At 35.1% G+C, this 16,254-nt stretch overlaps 1 pseudogene; it reads right to left on the reverse strand.

Moving 5' to 3' along the window:
* Nucleotides 1–224: 224 nt before the first annotated feature.
* Nucleotides 225–14,650, reverse strand: LOC107418815 (protein DETOXIFICATION 16-like; annotated as a pseudogene).
* Nucleotides 14,651–16,254: the final 1,604 nt, after the last annotated feature.

The raw sequence follows: 16,254 nt of genomic DNA on the forward strand, positions 1-16,254 counted from the left end.
AAATATTTTGCTATGTATTTTGCCCAATTGCGCAAGTAGTTCAGCTAAGACCCATCAATATCATATTAAAGTTTTTTTTGTTTTTTTTTTAATTTTTTTTTACTACTCCTAAACAAAAGGAAAATAAAGTAGGAATTAATTTTGGTCCCAGCAAGAGACGAGATCAATATGTCAGGGCCCCAAGAGTTGACGTCAAAGACATGTCTAGGGGATGAATTATTGATATTGCTTAATGCATAACAAAGAGGTCTGTGCAATTATAGATAATTGGATTAAATGAGAATAAATGTATGGCTGAGATTGATTGGAACCATCAAAACAAATTTCCATTAATTCCTTGTCCGCACTTCAAGTAAAGCCACGCTTCAAAGAATACCACGCTTCGCTCCGAACCTCCTTCCTCCAGTGATCCTACCGATGAAGAAAACTACATGACCACCAGTCTTCCAGCAACTCTCTTCCTTACTCCCCCTTCTGACTCATAATGCTCACACATATATTTCAACTAAACAATATAATGAATCAAGCACCTAATCCGTATTAGGAGGAATCAATCAGAGCATATAGATTAGAGACGGAGTTTTCTTTGCCACGGTCATGGATAAAGCATATATCATGAGACTATGACGATAGGAAGTTTCGAGTTGGTGACTCTCTCAGCAGCCTTGTTTGCCTAAATAAAATGAAGCAAGTGAGATGAATAAAAGAAACAGAAACTAGAGAGAGAGAGAGAGAGAGAGATGTTACTCCTTGTTCCCACTTCGTGCGAATGGTGATAGTGAATAGAGATAAAGCTTGTACAATGAGTGCACATATTATTCCCACCCAGAGACCCTCTTCAAACCAATAATTCACAAAGTCACTTGCTTGCTTGTATTCTAAGTTAACATGAAAAAAAATAATAATAATAATAATCAAAAAACAAAAAACAAATTAAGGCAAAAAGAATTAATAAACCTCTCCACCAATATGGAAGACCAATGCCAATAGAATAGCTGATGGAATTCCAACCAAATAGTAGGATCCAAGATTCACATATGCTCCAAGCTTTTGCCACCCACATCCTCTAGCATTTCCTAACAATTAATGTTCAACTTTGTGGATTCAATTTTGCTGCCAGTGTTAACATGCTAAAAAATAGCTATAAATTTTCAAATTCCAACAGCGTTTTGTCCTTCAATTCCACTTAAAATAATGAATAAGATGATTGTTGCTATAAGAACCTAAAAGAACACTTTGGAGTCCATCTAAAAAGTTGGATATTGCAGAATTGGCAACATTTTCGCTACACATTCGACCACTTCGGCTTCATTGGTATAAGCATAACCCCAGATGTTATGTATAGATATAAGGACTATTCCAAGCAATAAACCCTCAACGATAACCAAGGCCAAGGCAACATGCACCACTAAATGTGCTGCTTCTGGATGTCCTGCTTCTAATTCATTTGAAACCCGAATGCTATAAATTAGAAAGCAAAATAGAAAACATGAGAAACTTTGAATCAGAATCAAGGAATGTGTTATAGATGTCATTTTTTATATATTTTTTATATACAGTATGTAGAATAGCAGTAATTAGATTTTGTATATGCCTTGAAACAAATCTCACCTTACAGCAGTACTTAGTCCAAAAAGGGATCATTTATACTATTCCACATGTGTTAAGGCTGGAAATATTGTTAGAAATAGTTAGTAAAAAGTTAAAAATGCAGAATACTATTTAGAACCCAACCTAAAAAATCAAGAAATTAGGATTCAAATCTAACATTATAGAAAGAACAGAGGTTTCTAGCTTCGGATTAGGAAGAAGACCAGATAAAAGAACCATCATTTCGAATGACTATATCTCCAAGCTATCCAAAAACATCATTGAAAAGTGCATTAGAAGTTGTAAAATTTTGCAACATGGAAATATGTAATGGCTAAGAAAATACATGATTTTGGTATACAAAACCATGACATATGGAACACAATGAAACAGAAATTACTAGACCATAACAGCTGAAGGAATAGCAAGTTTAAGAAAACTAAGATGTTTTGCAAAGATTCCTTTGAAAAGCCTGTCCATGCTTTTGCACAAGTGGGAGAGAATTTAACATAAAGTGCCAAGAACAGCATATTGATCCAATAAGAGATGCAAATTGCCATGGCAGCTCCCCTGTTTCCAAGTCCATATTTCAATACCAGAAACTAGGAGATAAATACGTGGAGTAAAGTTGGGATTCCAGAGCACAACATCATTGGGAAAACGATGCTTAGTGTTTACAAGAATCTGATGAAACACTAGAGAAGATTGTAGGCGAAAAGGCTCGAGGTCATAAAATAAGCATATTGTCCTGCTTTTGCTGCTATTGCAGCATCTTGGCCAAGGAAAGTTAGAATGGATCTGTTAGGTGTTGCATATGCCATGCTAGAAGGCTCACATGGGACATTAGGTTAGCAGATGACTTAGTCTCCTACAACTTGGTCTTATCTCTGATTTGTTTTGAATTTGTTATATTTGTTTCCTCGTTCTTAGCCACTCTGTGAAGTGGAGTACTGCTTTCCTAATTTTTATGAATGTTGTTATTTAGTTAGTATCTGTTTAAGCTATTTAAACTAAGACTTAAGGAATAAAAGGTAGACTTTAACACTAATTTTGGCATCAGAGCCACTTACCATCTTTTCTCTCTCTACACTCTTTCTCTCTCTACTTTCTTTCTCCCACTCTGTTTGCCTCTGTTTCTTACTCCCCAAAATAGAGGAGTATTTCACATACACACAAAGCCCACATCATTGGTATCAAAGCAGGTTTACCATGGAGACCCATGGAAAGACTAATGCCGAAACGTTCAATAAAGTGAACTAGACCTTGTCTAGACGGAATCAAGTCTTGATTAGGTGCATGCCTCTATGCAGCAGGTGTTAATTGAACTCTAGGCGCTACGTTTGGCACAAAACCCACAACCTGTTCACCAGGAAATTAATCCATTCTCCACAGAAGAGTCTTCCAATAACCATAATGAGGCCCACAACCCACATCTCAAACTACCAATTCTAAAATTTGATGGGGAAGACCTTTCTGGATAGATCTATAAAGCTGAGCAGTACTTTGAATACCAAAGAGTACTAGCAGAACAAAAACTACAAATAACATCCTTTCACTTAGAAGGAATTGTGCTACAATGGAATCATTGGCTTACCAAATTTCGGGAACCTTTGACATGGCCCGAACTCACCAAGGCAGTTCTCATCTACTTCGAACCAACAAACTTCGATGATCCTTCAGAAACTTTGACACGATTGAAGCAGACCACGATAGTTGCCGCTTATCAAGAGGCATTTGAAAGACTTTCGCAGAGAGTGGACAGGGTACTTGAAAACTTCTTGATTGGGTGCTTCATTGTCGGACTTTGAGATGATATTCAGCTGGATGTTAAAATTAAACATCCCACCACCTTAGCTGAAACCATTGGTGTTGCACGGTTGATCGAGGAAAGGAACTAGTTGCAGAGGAAAACTTTGACACCATACCGTGCCTCCTCTACCACGATGGTTCCTAAGGTAAATTCTAACTCCTTAGCAAGTTTGTTGGGATCGTCGCCCAATCTGCATAATAGCATTACACCACCTGTTCATTGGATTTCAATTGAGGAAGCACGAGAACACCTCGAAAATTGGATTTGTTACTATTGTGATGAGAAATTTGTGTCGGGGCATCACTGTGAGAAACCACAGCTATTCATGATTGCTGACTCCACCGAAACTTTTCAGGAGATAGAGAAAGAGGACTCAACTGAGTATGACCCCATGGAGGTGGTTCTAGAAATCTCCTACCACGTCATTACGGGAGCAAGCCATCAGCAAACAATTCGAGTGATGGGAAAGTTGCAGAACAAAGACATTGTAGTGCTGATTGACGGAGATAGTACGTACAATTTCATTGACCAAGCTATAGTTTCCAATTTTAGTTTGCCAATTGTCAAGAGCAAGAAAATACAGGTCATGGTGGCCAACAAGGAGAAAGTAGAATGTGCGGGCCTCTGCCAAGCATTGACCATAAAAATTCAAGGTACATTTGTAACTGCAGATTATTATATATTACCTGTTGCTGCTCGTCTACTTGTTCTAGGGGTTCAATGGCTTGCCACCCTTGGTCCAATTGAAATAGATTATTCCAAGTTAACCATGATGTTCAAGCAAGGAGGCAAGACTCACACGTTTCATGGGATAAATAAAAAAGGGATAGGAGTCTTAACCACTAAGGACTTATATGGACTACACGGCATTGGATTCCTCCTTCACCTTATCACACTCACTGATTCAAACGAATCTCATCCAACAAATTTGGCGCAACTCCTTGATACGTTTTCTTCTATATTTTCTCTGCTCGCTTCACTACCACCACCAGGGGCACACGATCATCACATTCCTCTCCAACTTGGTGCAGGGCCTATCAGTGTTAGGACATATCGATATCCATATTATCAGAAAATTGAAATCAAATGGATGGTCTGGGAACTACTACAAGTTAGTCTCATTCGTCATAGTCACAGTCCATTTTCCTCATCGGTTCTGCTCGTAAAGAAAGTCGATGGCAAATAGCGGTTTTGTGTTGACTTCTGGGCATTGAATGACATCACCATTAAAGATAAGTTTCTTATTCCAGTGATTGATGAGCTACTTGATGAATTGTATGGTTTCAAATTTTTTTGCAAATTGGATCTTTGGGCTGGTTACCACCAAATCAGAGTACAAGAAAGTGACATTCATAAGATAGCCTTCCGCACCTATGATGGTCATTACGAGTTTGTGATAATGATGTTCGGACTTACCAATGCTCCTAGCACCTTCCAAAGCATCATGAATGAGCTCTTTTGGCCCCATTTAATACAGTTCATTCTGGTTTTCTTTGACGATATTTTGGTATATTCGAAGATATGGAAAAATCATCTTTCCCACTTGCAAATTGTTTTGTTGTTCTTATGTGATAATAGATTATTTACTAAGATATCTAAATGCAGGTTTGGAGTAAGCACAATTGATTATTTGGGCATATAATTTCGGACCAAGGAGTTGCCGTGGACCCATCCAAAATAGAGGCCACTCAAACGTGGCTAACTCCCACAACAACCAAAGGAGTTTGGGGGTTTTTGGGCTTAGCAGGCTATTACTGCAAATTCATTCACCATTTTGGTGGGATAGCAGCTTTGCTAAATCGACTTCTGTCCAAAGATGGCTTTCATTGGATCCAGAGGCCGCTACATCCTTCCAACAGTTGAAGACGGCTTTGACATCTCCACCCATTCTTGGTTTTCTAGATTTCTCATAGCCATTTGTAATAGAACGTGATGCTAGTGATGTTGGATTAGAAGCAATCCTTACCCAAAATAATCGACCAATTGCCTATTAGAGTGAGGCCCTCAAAGAAGCTACCTTGATACTCTCTGCCTATGAGAAGGAGATGCTAGCCATAGTTAAGTCCATTCATAATTGGTGACCTTACCTATTGAGAAAATTGTTTACAATACGAACTGATCAGCGGAGTCTCTAGTACCTATTGAAGCAACAGATCACAACTCCGGCTCAAACAAGGTGGCTTCCAAAAATTATGGGATATGACTACGTGGTGGAATACAAAAAAGGACCTAAGAACCAAGCAGCTAATTCTTTGTCTAGGGTGGGTGAATTCCATTGCTTGCACGTTTTCATGCCTTATGCAAAATGGTGGACCACACTTCACGACGAGGTGCAACATGACCCTTTCTATACCACGTGCACTAAGAGTCCATTACATTATCTGAGGGATGGTGTATGGTTTCATAACGGTGGGATTTTCCTAAATCCTTCTTCTTAATTGCTTTCCACCATTATTTCAAAATACCATTCCTCCCCTGTTGGCGGCCATTTTGGGTTTTATAAGACCCTGTCTCATTTGCAACGTTCATTCTCTTGGGCAAATATGCGAAAGGCGGTGAAAGAATTTTTACAGCGATGTGAGATATGTCAACGTTTTAAACATGATAGCATGCAGCCAGGCGGCCTTCTCCAACCTCTTCCCATTCCCGAACGGGTTTGGTTTGACATTTCCATGATTTTATTGAAGGCTTATTGGTTTCTCAAGTCTTCTTGATTATAATGGTGGTTGTCGATCGATTGTCCAAATATGCTCATTTCACTGTCTTGAAGCACCCATTCACTACCCTTTTAGTAGCAAAGGCCTTTGTGAAGAATATTGTCCGCCTTCATGGTATTCCCACCTCAATTGTCAGTGACAAGAACAATATATTTCTTAGTACTTTATGGCATTCTTTCTTTCAATTACAGGGCACACAATTGAAAATGAGCTATAGTTATCATCCTCAAACGGATGGCCAAACAAAAGTTGTTAACTGAGCATTGGAGCAATATTTAAGGTGTTTTTTAGGGGCTTGGGTTCATTCATGGGTGGATTGGCTTCCTTGGGCTGACTGTAGCTATAACACATCTATTCATTCTTCCACAAAATTGATCCCATTTGTCAGGATCCATCCAAAATTTCTCACCGAAATCTTAGACAAGCCCTAATCCTTGGGAAATCCTACCGGACCCTCCGATGGAAAATCCGGCAGCATCTTCCCTAAGAGTTGGACTTACCATAAAATTCTCTGCACATAAAATACACTTTTAACAATATCTTTTTATTTTTCCCGCTTTACTACAATTTATTTCCACAAGTTTACAGCATTTCAAAATTTAACAGGGAATTAGTGCACTATTATATAAATGCATCTAACATAGTATACAGAGCATCAAAGTTTTACAAATAAATATAAGATTTAATACAACAAAGGATAAAAGAAATAATACAAGATAGAGAGGGAAAGAAAGGAAAACTTCTTGGACTTCTATAGCAAACCAAAACATCAAGTTCACCCCGGATGATCAATGTCTACTAACCTGGATCGAGAAGAACGAATTTAAAAATATGAGATGCTAATCATCTTCATAAGAAACCCAATCTATTATACAACAACAACAATAACAACAACAACAACAACAATAATAATAATAATAATAATAATAAAATTGATTAATTATAAATAAGTAAATAAATAATAAGTAGTTAAAATTACGGGTGTGCATTTTAACCTTTAAACCACTGTGACCGACCAATCGAACCGCACCGACCAACGATTGACTGTGATCGTTGTTTGATCGATCGGTTAACCAGCACCGATCAAGATGCTTTGGTCAGTAATGGTTATCGATGTTAAAAACTAGCGGTGACCAAAACCGATCGAATAATAATCCACACGAACAAATCAACCATGCCTGCTGTCTTCTCTTCCCATCACCATTGGTACACTGCAACTCTTTCTTCTCTCTCTTCCTTAAATGGCCTTCTTTGCGATAGCGGTTGGATCTTTCTCTATGATGGAGAAGGGGCTTTTCGTTTCTTGTTTGGTCGAAAATTCAAGTCCTCACGTAGAGAACCCTATTTTTCTGCATTTTGGCCCATTTTTACTGTTTTACTATCACTAGTCCTTTCTCTGTATATCAGCGATGATAAAATTAAATACACCCACAGAAACCATCTGAATACCACACACAAAGTTGGAAAATAGTGCTGTAAATCCCACAGTGAAATGAAAAGCTCAGAGCCAGTCTTGTCTTTTTAATTTAATTGTGAAACAAGGACTTTACATAGCTTAATACTCACACACATACAAGTTGTCACCTTTTCAGCAAAAAGAAAAAAAAAATATATATATATATACAAGATGTCACCTCACCACCAACTTACTGGCAAGCCTTGCCCACTTATCCAAAAAAAAAAAAAAATTATTAAAAGCAAAATTTACTTCACTACATGACAAGAATGTTTAAATTATGAAGCAAACTCTTCTTCCCTACATTACCAACCCAACCACCTTCTCTGCAATATAGCTTCTCTCTACTACACCATCTTCAAACCGAAAACCGATCGATAACCGCCTGCCAATCTAATGAAACTGACCGATTGGTTTTAGAAGTTGAAAAATCATAATTTTTCCAAATATAGCAATCTCATAAATGCCATTGGTTTAAATATCTCTTTACAAATCCATATAGTCCACATTTCTTTTACCCTCACCATGAATTCATCATTTAAAATCAATAACTTTCAAATCCAACAATTAAAATACACCAAACTTCCACTGGCATAAATATTTTTGAATATAATAATTTAAAACAATATTTTCTCAAATTCTGAAAATTTATTTAAATCAAAGATATCTTTAAAATCATGTAAAATTTATGCATAGTTAAATCTCATGATTCATCAATGCATAATAAATTTAAAAGAGATAATTTCTTTCAAATCTAAAGAATCAATCCATACCAAAAATAATATTGAAACCACATAAATCCATATATAATTAAATTCATACATATATGCACCATAAATGCAATAATAAACATAACAAAATTAATAAAAATTTGAAACCATAATTCCTTTAAAATTCCAAATATATTTTTGACAACAACACATATTAATATTTATCATAAATTGGCAATATAATTCAAGATGGAAATTCCTCTTAAATATCAAAGACATAAACATATTTTTCAAATATTTAATCATGCAATATTCCAAAAATAAAATCTAATAATTATTGATAAAATTCCAAATTCGTAAAATCCTTAAAATGTTTTGTGATGCACAAATATTTTTAATTCGTTCAATTTTGGCATCAAAACTCAAATTACAAATTTGCTAAATATTTAATACATGAAATTAAATCCAAACATTTATTTATCATAAAATACATATAATTTAACACTCGAAAATAAATTTGAAGGTGGATCACTCACCTTGAGCACGCAATTCAACCAAGATCCTCCATGGGATCGATTACACAATTCACATGTGCTTTTAAAATATCAACAATACATGAAACCGATTAAATTAATATTTTAAGTGGGTCCGTACCTGGGGAGCTAACACAAACGGTATCCAAAATTCACAAATAATATATCGAAACGAAGCTTACAATGTGAGGATTAAGGATCGAGTCTCGGACTTAATGTTCTTGCTTCTCTCAAATCGTCGCGAATTGCAGAAAACCAACCTTGGATTTAAGTTCAGGGAGGTTGAATTAGTGGGGAAAGGTAGGTGGGATCACCAGAAACTCACCGAAATGGTGTTTTCTAGCAAGCTGCTATGCCCCATTGGAAAGCTCACCATCGGTGGCACGTCCAACCCAATGGCCGTGAAATTTGATGGGGAGGTAGATCGGAGGATGGGTGTTCCAATGGGACCGACGGTAACAAAAATAGGTGGCTGGTCTATGAGAAATCACCAAAAAACATGATCAGCACCGTAGACAGAAAAACCCCTGATCCCGGGGCATGGATGGCCTGTTGGAATGGGCTACAAAGTTGTCAAGTTCGTGTAGCAATGGGTGGCCAGAAAAAGGTTGAAACAACGGTGGCCAGCAGTGGGTTTTTCTCCCCTCTCTTTCTCCTCTTTCTCTCAAGCCACCGGTGGGTGATACTATTCACTCATGGGATTGGCTAAGAGAGTGACACATGGCATACACTGTGCACCCATTTAAAAATAATATGAAAATAATACGGTACTCAAAAAACTTTTCAAGTCTATAAATTTTCAACGAAAAATCCAAATCAGGCGTGCCACTAATATTGATGAGTATTTTACAACCATACATGAGTCAAAGTTAAATTTTACAAGAATAAAAAGTCAACTCTGGCACCTTCGGACTGTTCGAACCTCAACTTGTTTTGCTCATAACTTTCAAACTGTAGCTTCTTTTCGACATGCTACTAGTCTACAAACTCAGGTCAATGCGTACTTTACAATGGTGCCTTGATCAACTTGGAATTCTTGCCGAATCAAAAGTCAAAGTTTGATCCTTCTCGATCAACGACGGTCAAACCCAGTGAACTTCGATTAACTTGAGAAATTTCTGACGTACTTCGGGATGGGGTGTTACACCATTCGAGATTGTGTATGGTGTCCCTCCCTCTGATCTCCTGTCCTATGTACCTGGGCTGGTTGCTATTGTTGATTCATATCTCTAAGACAGGGACTGTCTATTGTGTGAATTGCGTTTCAATCTCTTATGGGCTCAAGACCGAATGCGAAGCTTAACCAATAGCATTGTCGTGAAGTTTCCTTTGAGGTAGGTGACTATGTTTATCTTAAGCTTCAACCATGTCGGCAGCATTTTGTTGTCCTTCATCAGTCTATGAAGCTTTCTCCTTGATTCTTTGGTCCCGACAAAGTTACAAAGAAAATTGGTGCAATAGTTTATAGGTTGGCTTTTCCTCACGGCTCTAAGATTCAAGATGTCTTCCATGTGAGCTTGTTGCGGAAACATTTTGGTCTAGTCTTTGTGACTTTTGACACTCTTCCGGTAGTTAACGAGGATACCACTATGGTTTTGCCACAACCGGAAGCGGTGCTGGATTGATGCATTGTTCAAAAGGATAAGTATCGACCTAAAACTTAAGTTTTGATCAAGTGGCAAGGCTCTCCAGTGGAAAATGCCACTTGGGAAAATCCTTGGCGTTTGTCGTGAGCCTACCCCGGTTTCACCCTTACGAACAAGGATTCTTAAGGAGGGGGAATTGTTAGGTGTTGCATGTGCCATGCTAGAAGGCTCACATGGGACATTGGGTTGACAGATGACTTAGTCTCCTATGACTTGGTCTTATCTTTGATTTGTCTTGAATTTGTTATATTTGTTTCCTTGTTCTTAGCCACTATGAGGCGGAGCACTGCTTTCCTGGTTTTTATGAATGTTGTTATTTAGTTAGTATTTGTGTAAACTATTTAAGCTAAGACTTGAGGAATAAAAGGTAGACTTTAACCAATAAACACATAATCTTTCCTCTTTGATCTTTTCATTAAAATTAGCCACTAACATTGGCACCAGAGCCACTTACCACCTTTTCTCTCTCTACACTCTTTCTTTCTCTACTTTCTTTCTCCCACTCTGTTTGCCTCTGTTTCTTACTGCCAAAAATAGGGGAATATTTCACATACATACAGAGCCCACATTAGGATCCTATATTTGCCTAAATAATAGCAATGGGCATGCTAACAATTAAGAGAACAAACATGGCTCTTTGCATGTATATACCAAGCATATGATATTGCTTTGCTCCATATGCCAATCCTGATAGTGTCTCTAATGCAGCTGACAATCCCATCTACTCAAACAAAGAAAAAACCATCAATTTGCATCACAAGAATTTAGAATGAAAAAGATTAAAATATTTACCTTGTTGACGACAAACTTGCATTTTTTCATAACAAAATTAGAAACTTGTAATAAGCTTAATTAATAGTTCACTGTAAAATGTAGCTTAGCAACTTAAAAGGCTTATGTTTAAACTTGAAATTGAATAGCTAGTGCATAATACTTGAGGATAAAGGAAGCGAATCTTCCTGTTTGCTTAATACTTTAATAACCATTATACAAGTTAAATTAACATAATCTAAGCATGGATCTAGTTAAATAGCTTTTTGAGGTTCCATGTATGCTGTGCTAGATAAATTTTAGGTGCATTTGCATTTCAAAAAACCGCTTGGAAAGTAGTTTCTATTGAATTACTACTGATCCCAGAAGCTTAAGCTAGTAGGATAAGTTTTTGGGATCAGTGGTATTTTAACTTGGCATCAGAGCCAGAGATCCAAAAGGTTCTAGGTTTAAAACTTAACAACTATACTTCAAGAATTAAAAACACATATAAGGACCCCAAAAAGAAGTCTAAAAGAGGCGGACTTACATGTGAGGGGGAGTGTTAGGGAAACCTATAAATAAAATGAAAGCCCACTTTCCATTAGCTTAAACTTTTTGGATCAGTGGTATTTCAACTTTTTAAATATAAATAAAATGAAAGCCTACCTCCCATCAGCGTAAGCTTTTGGGATCAATGGTATTTCAACATGGTATTAGAGGCAGATATCCAAAAAGTCTTGGATTCAAAACTCAACAACTCCACCCAAGGAATTAAAAACACATGTAAGGACTTAAAAAGAAGCCCAAGAGAGGTGGGCTTACATATGAAGGGGATTGTTAGAGAAAAATATAAATAAAATGAAACCCCACCTTCCATCAGCTTAAGCTTTTGGGATCAACAGTATTTCAATATCACTTATAGGCTAGTTTTGGTTCCTTACAAGTGTTAGTTTCATAAATGGGTGGTAATGTGATGATGGTGGGATTCGAACCTAGGTTTCTAGGATTTTATGCTCTAATACAATGTTGAGTTACCATTGATCCCAAAAGCTTAAGCTAGTAGGATATAGATTTATTATATATTTATTATGTATATCAGGCTTTATATCTAACAGTTTCAATTATGATATAAGTTTGATTCCTCATTAAGAAAGCAATAGTTGTAATGGATTTCCATAGCATAGAACTTCAAAAAAAAAAAGAAAAAAAGAAAAAAAAAAGCCATATTATGAAGATAAATAATTACGGAGGCAAACCCAACTCACTAGAAAGCTGAACATATGTGACTGATCCAAAGGAAGTAGCCTTGGATGCACTAAATAAAGATAACTCACCAAGATGACCAACGAACATCACAAAAATCATCAGCAAGCAATACAGCAATAGGTTCACAGATATCATAGGTTCCGCTAGCCATAACTGCTTCTTTACCTACTCAATGATCTCACTTTTCGCATGGTTTATCTCTTTTTTGTTTTGAGCTCCATTTTCTTCCCAAACTTGAATAAAGGGTGTTCCCAAAGATGGGTTTTGCTCCTCTCTCTCCATTTTTCTACAAGCTTTTGGAGAGCGGACAGGTTGAGCTCTTGTTGCCTAACATTTTATGTGAATTCTGTTTATGGAAAAATATTCCTGTGCTTTCATATGGTCCCATGTGGGCCTGTGTGTCGGCTATTTTGGAAAAACAATAATGTCAAAGGACCAAATAAATCTATTAGCATGTATATCAGATATCATGTGTCATTATATAATTGAATTATAAATATTGACGTATTATATTTTGTACAATTTTAATATATTTATTTATTATATTTAGCATTACTCTTTTGGAAAAAAATATTTTATTGCATATACATCATCTTTCAGGAATAATATCTAATTATCATTGTAATATAAATGAACAATCTATACTTTTGTTAATATCAAATTAAAATATGTGAATGTCATAAAAGATATTAAACATATAATTGTAATAAATTTATTACAATACATTATTTATATAATGGTTGTATATCATTCACATAATGGTTGTATACGAAAGTTTATCATAGTTTTGGTTTTGGAGCACACCGAATTTGCATAGCATGCATTACTGCACAAGTTGTTAAAGATTCGGTTCATTTATTTATAATTTTATGAGAAATGGACAGGGGGGTTAAGATGATTACTTTACGGATAGGTAGGTGAGTAAGTTGCACATGTAAGACATTGATTAAAATAATAATAATAATAATAAAAAGTTGCACATGTAGACAAATTTAATATATTTGCTTCTTCACTTTGGACTCTAGTATTTTGTATCTAACTAAAGCAAGTAATAATATATAAATATCTTAATCATAGGTTGGCAAAGAAAGTACAATTTTAAAGTTAAAAAAAAAAAAAAAAAAGGTCAAATTTCGAAATCAATATTGAATCGACAATCATCGCGAGAGGCAAAGGTTGTAATTAATTACAAACTTCAAAATTTGGAGTTACCAAAAAACTAGCATTTGTGTTTACAATTTCAAAACTAAAAGTTGTTTTCTCCATTTTTTTTTTCACAGTTTAAAATTAAAAGTTACTAGTTGGAAGTTTATAATTTACAACAATAAAATATGATAGGACAGAATTACTTTCCCATATATGTTGGCGGACCGTATACTAGCTACAGAAATGCAAATCAATGTACTATTTATGATATGACACTCTTGTTGTATATAAGCATAATTTTGTAAAATTCTTCAACATTCTCTAAAACAAAATTGAAAATGAAATATAAGAAAATTTTTTAAAATCATCACATTGCCACATGATTTATTGTTTTTGTGTCATTTTGGTTTAATTTGTATTAGATACATTAAGTCTGAAAGAAATTTGTATATGCGGCTCACATAATTTTTTTTAAAAAAAATAATATTAGAATTATTAAAATGATTATTAAATTTATTTATCAAACAATATAATAAAATTTAATTGATTTATTATTTAATTTATTTATTTATTAGAAGGTTTATATTTTTATGTTTAAATTATATAAATATATCAATTAATAATATTTTAATATATAAATTAGTTTGATAATTTTTTATTTTTTATTTTTTATAATTTTTTTGTGCTGTTCCCTATTCCCTCCCCATCCGTGACCGGAACCCGCGCAACTGTGGCGCAGGTAGTGGAGCTTGGGACCGCTACATATAAAGCAAGGACAAGAGCATCAACAAATTACAACACGCATAGTGACTTTGAGCTCTGGTTTCTCCTTCAATCTCTCATCCAAAACAATTAAGTGGGGTTTCAAAAACTCTGATCACCAACTCTTCGTGTAGAGTCAAACCCATGCATTTCGTCGAGACTCGATTCCAAAGACCCATCAGGACTATTCTGAAGTAAAAAGACGACGACTTTTCCAAGTTTCTCCACATCAATCTCGTGAACCTCTTGTTCTGCCTCCATTTCTACCATTATTATCTTCCTCTATATATTCTCATGAGATTGCTCGTAAACCCCATCAAAACCTTTTTCCATTGGAAAAATCGTTCACTTGGGCACTATCATTTTCATCAAAAACCCCCTGAAGACTGCTGTGCTGATCAGCCCTCCCAAAAAAACAAAGCTATTCTCGGTGGGTTGGAGTTTTGAATGAAGGAATAAATTCCATCAAATGCACTTAGAAAATGATCAGGTGAAATGCACATGTAGTTAGACTAAAGTGACACAAAATCAATAAATTCGGTGAAAAATATTTTTAAAGTTCATATGGTAATATGCCAATACATGTAAATTCAAGGGGGCAAAATGTATTTTATCTTTTTTTTTTTTTTTTTTAAAATCCAAAGTAGTTTATGCGACATTATTCAATCCAATAATTAAAAGGTATTTTTTTTATTACAATTAAAGGGGTAAATTTAGTGTGAAAAAAAAAATTTGGTTAGTAAACTTTCCACGTATATACACTTATCGCTGGACCCCATCCAAATATAATTGATGCACATGGCACACCTAATGTAATAAATTCAAACCGAAGTGTAATAAATGCACAGAACAAGTACCAAGAGTAGCAATCCAGATTTATCAAAACAAATTAATTTCATAGTTTTGCTAGCTGCAGTTTTGGTACTAACACGATCATAATAAATTTCTTCGTTTTCTCTTCTCATGAAACAATAAAATAAACTCCTCACTTTAAGTTAAAGGGTACTATTCTTTCATGCATGCATGCCCATTTCTATAGTAATACATATGCACATGGGCACCGATCTTCATATCTACAGATTCAAAAACTGAGTTTCGAATTTTGAAAAACTTTATTATTATCTCAGATGGTCTTTTTCCGAGTACAAGATTACGGTATGATATCCTTAATATTACCAAAATATATCTTTTTTTTAAAACAAAAAAAAAAAAAAATACATACAAACATGTGCACACACGCAGACCACGCATAAATATTACATATATTATATGCCAAATCTCATTCCACGATATTATTGCCGTCCTGAATCCTATACATTTGTATACATCTTCATTTTACACACACACACACACACACGTAGACCACGGATACATATAAATATTCCAAATCTCATTCCACGTACATATTTGCCGTCTTGAAACATAAACATTCACATACATATATGGTATTTGATATGTTAATAATCATATAAGGAATTTGTGGAGAGAGAATCATATATGGCTTTTATGTGTTACTCTATTTTAATTAAATAATGATATATTATTTAAATATTTTTTATTTTTTAAAAAATAAAATTGAATAGAAAAAGAACAAATCCATAAAATATGTGTGGGGATTCAGCTTTAGAAGGTTAATTAAATTTTTTGTTTTTTCTTATATAATGGTTGATATAACATACCTCATCTGATATAACATATCTCATGTGATATGTACCATATCAAAACCTTATACATACATATTATTATTCTATTGAACATAATCACCCAGATTATGTTCAGACATCCAATAACATATATGGAGTTATCATTAAAGCACCCAAAAAATAAAAAATAAAAAAATCATACATGAGGTTGTGTATTATTAT

The sequence above is a fragment of the Ziziphus jujuba genome, chromosome 2, assembly GCF_031755915.1.
Source record: "Ziziphus jujuba cultivar Dongzao chromosome 2, ASM3175591v1".
Taxonomy (NCBI): domain Eukaryota; kingdom Viridiplantae; phylum Streptophyta; class Magnoliopsida; order Rosales; family Rhamnaceae; genus Ziziphus; species Ziziphus jujuba.